The sequence below is a fragment of the Octopus bimaculoides genome, chromosome 20 (genome assembly GCF_046866305.1).
Source record: "Octopus bimaculoides isolate indiv1 chromosome 20, ASM4686630v1, whole genome shotgun sequence".
NCBI lineage: Eukaryota > Metazoa > Mollusca > Cephalopoda > Octopoda > Octopodidae > Octopus > Octopus bimaculoides.
The window spans coordinates 35,554,654-35,561,111 of record NC_142947.1 but is presented as its reverse complement, the minus strand read 5'-3'; positions in this window follow the sequence as shown (position 1 = coordinate 35,561,111).

Sequence of the window (6,458 nt, the reverse complement as noted above, 5' to 3'; positions counted from 1 at the left end):
GCGATCTTTTCGACTAAAACCCTGCAGGTCGGTGTCCCAGCATGGCCGCAGTCCAATGATTGAAGCAAGTTAAGAGATGAAAGAGGATAAATAGTGAAAAACGCGTCTTTTAAACTACCAAAACTTTTTACAATTAAATAAACATTTAAAAAAAAAAACGATCACTTATTCTAATTGGATTCTGTCCAAAACTGGATTCACTGATAATATGAAATATCGAAGAAAATGAATGTCTACAACCAGGAATAATAACACAAGAAAACGAATCCTAACAGAATTTAATCCACCTCCATCAGAGACGTTCAAACACCAACAGCAAAGATCTTTTTTAGATTATTGAACAAAAAGAAAAAAACCACTTTCACCTACAACGTAAAGTCTCGCCGAATTTTTAATAAAGACATAAACACAACTACTCTCTCATATCCACAACACCAAACTTTACCAATGTACTTGCCTCGTCCATGACATTTAAAATCAATATGCCATCCTGTAATTCAACCAATATTGTAAAAAAAAACAATTTATTTCCAATAAAGTCTAACTTCATCGCCAACGATGTTGTTTACAAATGCACAATAAAAACGAATATTACAGGACCAAATACTCACAGTCAAACTTTTTATATATGTATGTGTGTATGTTTGTATTTACAAAATTAGAGGGAAAGTATCCTATATGCATGTGTGTGTGTACACATACATACGCACATGCATATACATATACATATACATATGCATACATACGCATGTGCATATGTGCGTGCACTTGTGCATTCATATGTACACATACATACATACATACATACATACATACATACATACATACATACATACATTTGTAGCATAAGATATGGATTCAGAGAATTGTGTCTTATCACAGAAAACAGTTCTTACGGACTCGGCTAACAGTCCACATAATAATCCAATACAGAGAAGTGTAATGTAGAATCTCGTTGCAGCTAAATTTCAGTAGATCTGATTGGTGAAATTATTTCGTGAGTAGTATATAAAACATGAAAGTCAGGAGGTATGAGAATTGAAATATATATGCACCTCTCATATCTCCTGCCTTTTATGGTATGTATATTCTTTTAGTCTTTTATCTTTTGCTTGTTTCAGTCATTTGACTGCGGTCATACTGGAGCACCACCCTTAGTCGAACAAATCGACCTCAGAACTCAGAACTTATTCTTTGTAAACCTAGTACTTATTCTATCGGTCTCTTTTTCCGAACCATTAGGATTCGGAGACGTAAACACATCAACAACAGTTGTCAAGCGATGGCGGCGGGGACAAACATAGGCATAGACACACAAAAATATACATATACATATATATATATATATATATATATATATATATATATATATATATATATATATATATATATCAGTTTGGTAAGAAAGTTCTTGGACACGTTTAACATATTATTTTATTAACAATTAAAAAAAAGCAACAAAGAACAATCAATCCAAAAGGTAATCACCCTCGTTATTGATCACCTTTTGCCATCTTTCAGGTAAAGTTTTGAATCCTTTCATCAAGAAATGGCATGGCTTTGAATCAATAAAGTCGTAAAGGAACGATTTCACATCTTCGTTTGCGAACTCTGTATCGCCAATCGCGCGTTGCAAGGCAGAGAACAAGTGGTAGTCAGAAGGGGCAAGGTCAGGAGAATACGTTGGGTACACCATAATCTCCCAGCCCATCTCCTTCAGCTTCTCTGACGTCTTCTTTGCTGGCATGTTGTCTTGGTGGTAAATTATCTTCTTCAAATTTGAGCGTTTTTCGGCCAGCGTGATCTATAGACGGTTGATTTGTTCGTAGTAGATATCCTTGTCAACGGTGGTATTGCGTGGGAGAAGATCCAACATGATCACACCACGGCAATCCCACCAAACTGAGACCATAAACATCTTTTGCACAAGCGGTACTTTTGGTGAAGTTTTTGGCTGTTGACCTTTGCTACACCAAGATCGTGTGCGCCTCACGTTGGACTACAGCACCCACTTTTCATCCATAGTGATTACTGACTCCAACCAATCGAATCTTCAGCTTCGCCAGAGCAAACTTTGACATGCAGTGACACGCGCTTGTTTGTTCGCTTCGGACAATTCATGTGGCACCCATTTTCCAAGCTTGCTGACCTTGTCGAGACGATGCAGGTGGTCGATGATCCTGACATGGGAGACGCCAAACTGTGCCGCAAGTTGACGCGCAGTTTGCATTGGATCGGCTTCAATGACTTGTCCAAGAACTTTCTTACCAATGTAATATATATATATATATATATATATATATATATATATATATATATATATATATATATATACGCACACACACACACACATACACACACACACACACACACACACACACACACACACACACACGCACACACACACACACACGACGGGCTTTCTTCAGTTTCAGTCTACCAAATCTACTCACAAGGTTTGGTCGGCCCGAGGCTATAGAAGAAGACACTTGCCGAAGGTGCCACGCAGTGGGTCTGAAACCGGAACCATGTGTTTGAGAAGCAAGCTTTTTACCACAAAGCCACGCCTGTGCCTATGTATATATATATATATATATATGGGAGAATATACAAAAAATAACAACAGGCGAGGACAGGTGGTGTAAATAACAAAAGTATATATATATATATATATATATATATATATATATATATATATATATATATACATATATATATATATATATATATATATATATATATATATATATATATATATATATATATATATATATATATATATATATATATATATATATATATATATATATATATATATATATATAAAGTCACAAATGACTTTATATATGAGAAATAGCTTGATGAAATTTTATTTAACAATATGACAAATTGTTTCGTAACTGAAAGACATGTAAATAACTTGTATTATTATATTTAATAATAAATAAATTATTTACATGCCAGCATTAATGCAAAAAAAAATTCGTTTAAAATAATGCAGAATTTAAGCTACGTCCTCGGGTGAAAAAGAGTCTTTATTAAATCTAAAGAGAAACCATATGTTTTACATATATGTATAAAACATATATGGCTTTTCTTAAGGATTTATGGAAGTCTTCTTTAAGCTGGACATTAATAATGTAGTAAGTCTCTTGCGAATTAGTTCTTGGAATATACGGATATCTGGAATTGCTAAGTGTGTGGAGATATGAGTGTACATGTACATAGATGTAGGGGAATAAATGTGTATTTATGTACTGACTGTGCATGTAACTTTCGAATTTAGTACATAAATGCGTATGTGTGCGCTTCATCACTGTTTATAATGTGTGTGTGTGTGTGTGTGTGTGTGTGTGTGTGTGTGTGTGTGCATCTTCCATATGTACATGCAATTGTGTATTTGCATTCAGTCCAGGGACGTCCTCGGAAGTTTTTACACTTTTTCACTCTACCATTAACTGATAATATTTGGACAATGCAAATCTGTTTGCCCCAGCATTTCCAGGCTTTTATGTAAATCTATTGTTTTACAGCCAAGTCTAACATATGCCAATAAGAAAGAAAATCTATAGCCTGGATACAAGAGATGTAAGTTCTCCATATTTGTTCTCGTTTTCCTTAGTTATGTGTACGTGGTGCATTCCAGACGTTTTGAGACTTTCTTCAGGAGAGGCAGTTATATCTGTCCTAGGTTATTATAATTTTAGTATATCATTATCATGCATTTAATAAGCTGACCTGCCAAATTTCGTTATTCCAGATTGAAGGGGATGGCTGTAACAGCACTTTGAACTCACCCTGCCAAACACTGCTGGTTACAGCTGAATAGGTTACAGAATGCAGCCGAGACGTTTTGTAGCTCGCTATGCAATAGAGTTTTGTGTTAATTTGGGAAAAAATGCTACAAAAACTTATGAAATATTCCAAACTGCTCATGGATTAGCCTTTCCGCAGACACAAGGGCGGTAGAGAGGAAAGAGACGATGATAGGTGTGAGAAAGATGAGAACGTTAAAATACCAGGGCTGGTTGGGAAAATATGCAGTTTTCCTGATGAAGACCGTCGTGTTCTATAAAGACAATAAACATTTAGTTTGAACTTGGTGTGGCAACTGTACACAGAATTATTCATAAAGACCTGACTATGCACAAAATGTGTGCAAAATTTGTTCCCATGGTCCTCGGCGATGAGCATCCTGGTAACCAACTACTTGTCAGAGGTGGGCATCAAAACTGTCCCTCACCATCCCTACAAAACGAAAATTCCCAAGCTACGCAGTGTATCGCCTCCTGAAACTCTACAGTCAATTATAGTACTCTCCCCTAAAAGCCTAAAATTATAAAATAATACAAACACACTACTAACTCACTTTCTTTGTCTTTCTTCTTTATAAGGTGTAGATGTCTTTATATATACATTCATATATATTCACAAATATGCACGTGCATCAAGGAGATACGTACAATCAGATAGTGTGCATGGGTGTGTGCGTGTGTGTGTTGAAGTACACGTACAATCACGCGGAGACACATGTACATATACACATACACATATATGTATGCATTTTGCATACACATACACATATGTGCACATATTCACGTATACAGGCATGCATATACATATGTACATATATATATACGTTATACTTTCGTATCGTTTCACACCTGCTCTCTATTTGAACGTAAACCTCTTGGTTGTAAAGCTCAATCAGCGCCTGATGAACGCTCTTATGTACGTGAAACTAATGGTAGCACATATAATGTATGTAATATGAAGCATTTATAGTAATACTTTATATATATATATATTTATATATAATTTTTCTAATCAGAAATATATATATTTGAGAGAGGTTAACAGGCATCTTCAGCCAGCTGGTTGTGCTACTTCAGGCTGATGACGAGCAAAAATTCAGAAACATGTCCCTGAATGCAGGCAAGGCTGGGTGGTGGTGCTTGTCTCCCCCTCACAAATATAAGGACACAGGAAATGTGTCGAGGCCGACAGGAAGCGGTCCAGCTTCCTAGGGCTAAATAGCAACAGTATGATTCCCTTACTGGGACTGTCACATTAAGTTGACAGCATACAACTGCTTTATATATATATATATATATATATATATATATATATATATTATATATATTCATATATATTATATATATATATTCACATATATTTATATATGAGGCACACACTCACACACATATGTATGTACATATGTGTAACCATACTTACTTGCATACATTCAAACATACGTTTATGCATATACATGTATGCATATTATATATGCATATGCATATGTTGTACAATTATATGCATCAATGCGTACATACTTGCACATACACGTGAATGCACTCATATATGTGTACATATTTATACATACAAACACACATACTTTCATATATACACATACATACATGCATACACTTTGTAAACTACATTTTGTAAACTGTTTGTGACTCCCCATGAGCATTTGGTATAGATAACTCCTTTCCGTTTCGTTCATCCCCGGGAACGGTCAGCCGACCTATAATTTATGCATATATGCATGCCTACCTACCTACCTACCTACCTACCTACCTACCTACCTACCTACCTACTTACCTACCTACCTACACACATACATACATACACACACACACACATATGCATGCATGCATACATACATGCGTACATACATACAAACATGTATGCATACACACATGCATGTATGTGTGTGTATGCGTGTATGTGAACATATGTATGTGTATATATATATATATATATATATATATATATACATATATATATATATATATATATATATAAACACACACATACATATATATATATACACGTGCACACACGCACATATATATATATATATATATATGTATATGTATACATGCATATGTATATATGTATATATATATATATATATATGTGTGTGTGTATATGTATATATATGTACGTATATATATGTATCTATGTATATATATATATGTATATATATGTATATATACACTCATATATATATATATATATATATGTATATGTGTGTGTGTTTAAAGAAAGAAAGAAAGAAAGAAAGTAAGAAAGAAAGAAAGAAAGTAAGAAAGAAAGAAAGAAAGAAAGAAAGAAAGAAAGAAAGAAAGAAAGAAAGAAAGAAAGAAAAGAAAGAAAGAAAGAAAGTAAGTAAGAAAGAAAGAACGAAAGAAAGTAAGAAAGAAAGGAAGAAAGAAAGAAAGAAAGAAATAAAGAAAGAAAGGAAGGAAGAAAGAAAGAACGAGTACTGCCTGCACATTTATGTAAGTCATAATGCCGTCCTCATAATGAAAGAAAGACATTAAAACAGCGTAACTGTAAATAAAAATACATCCACGTAAATAAACCATGACTATGTAACAAGACGCCGAGGATTTGTTTCTTGTAGCCTAAACCAGTATAACAGGAAAGATAATTCACGCCTGGATTTAAAA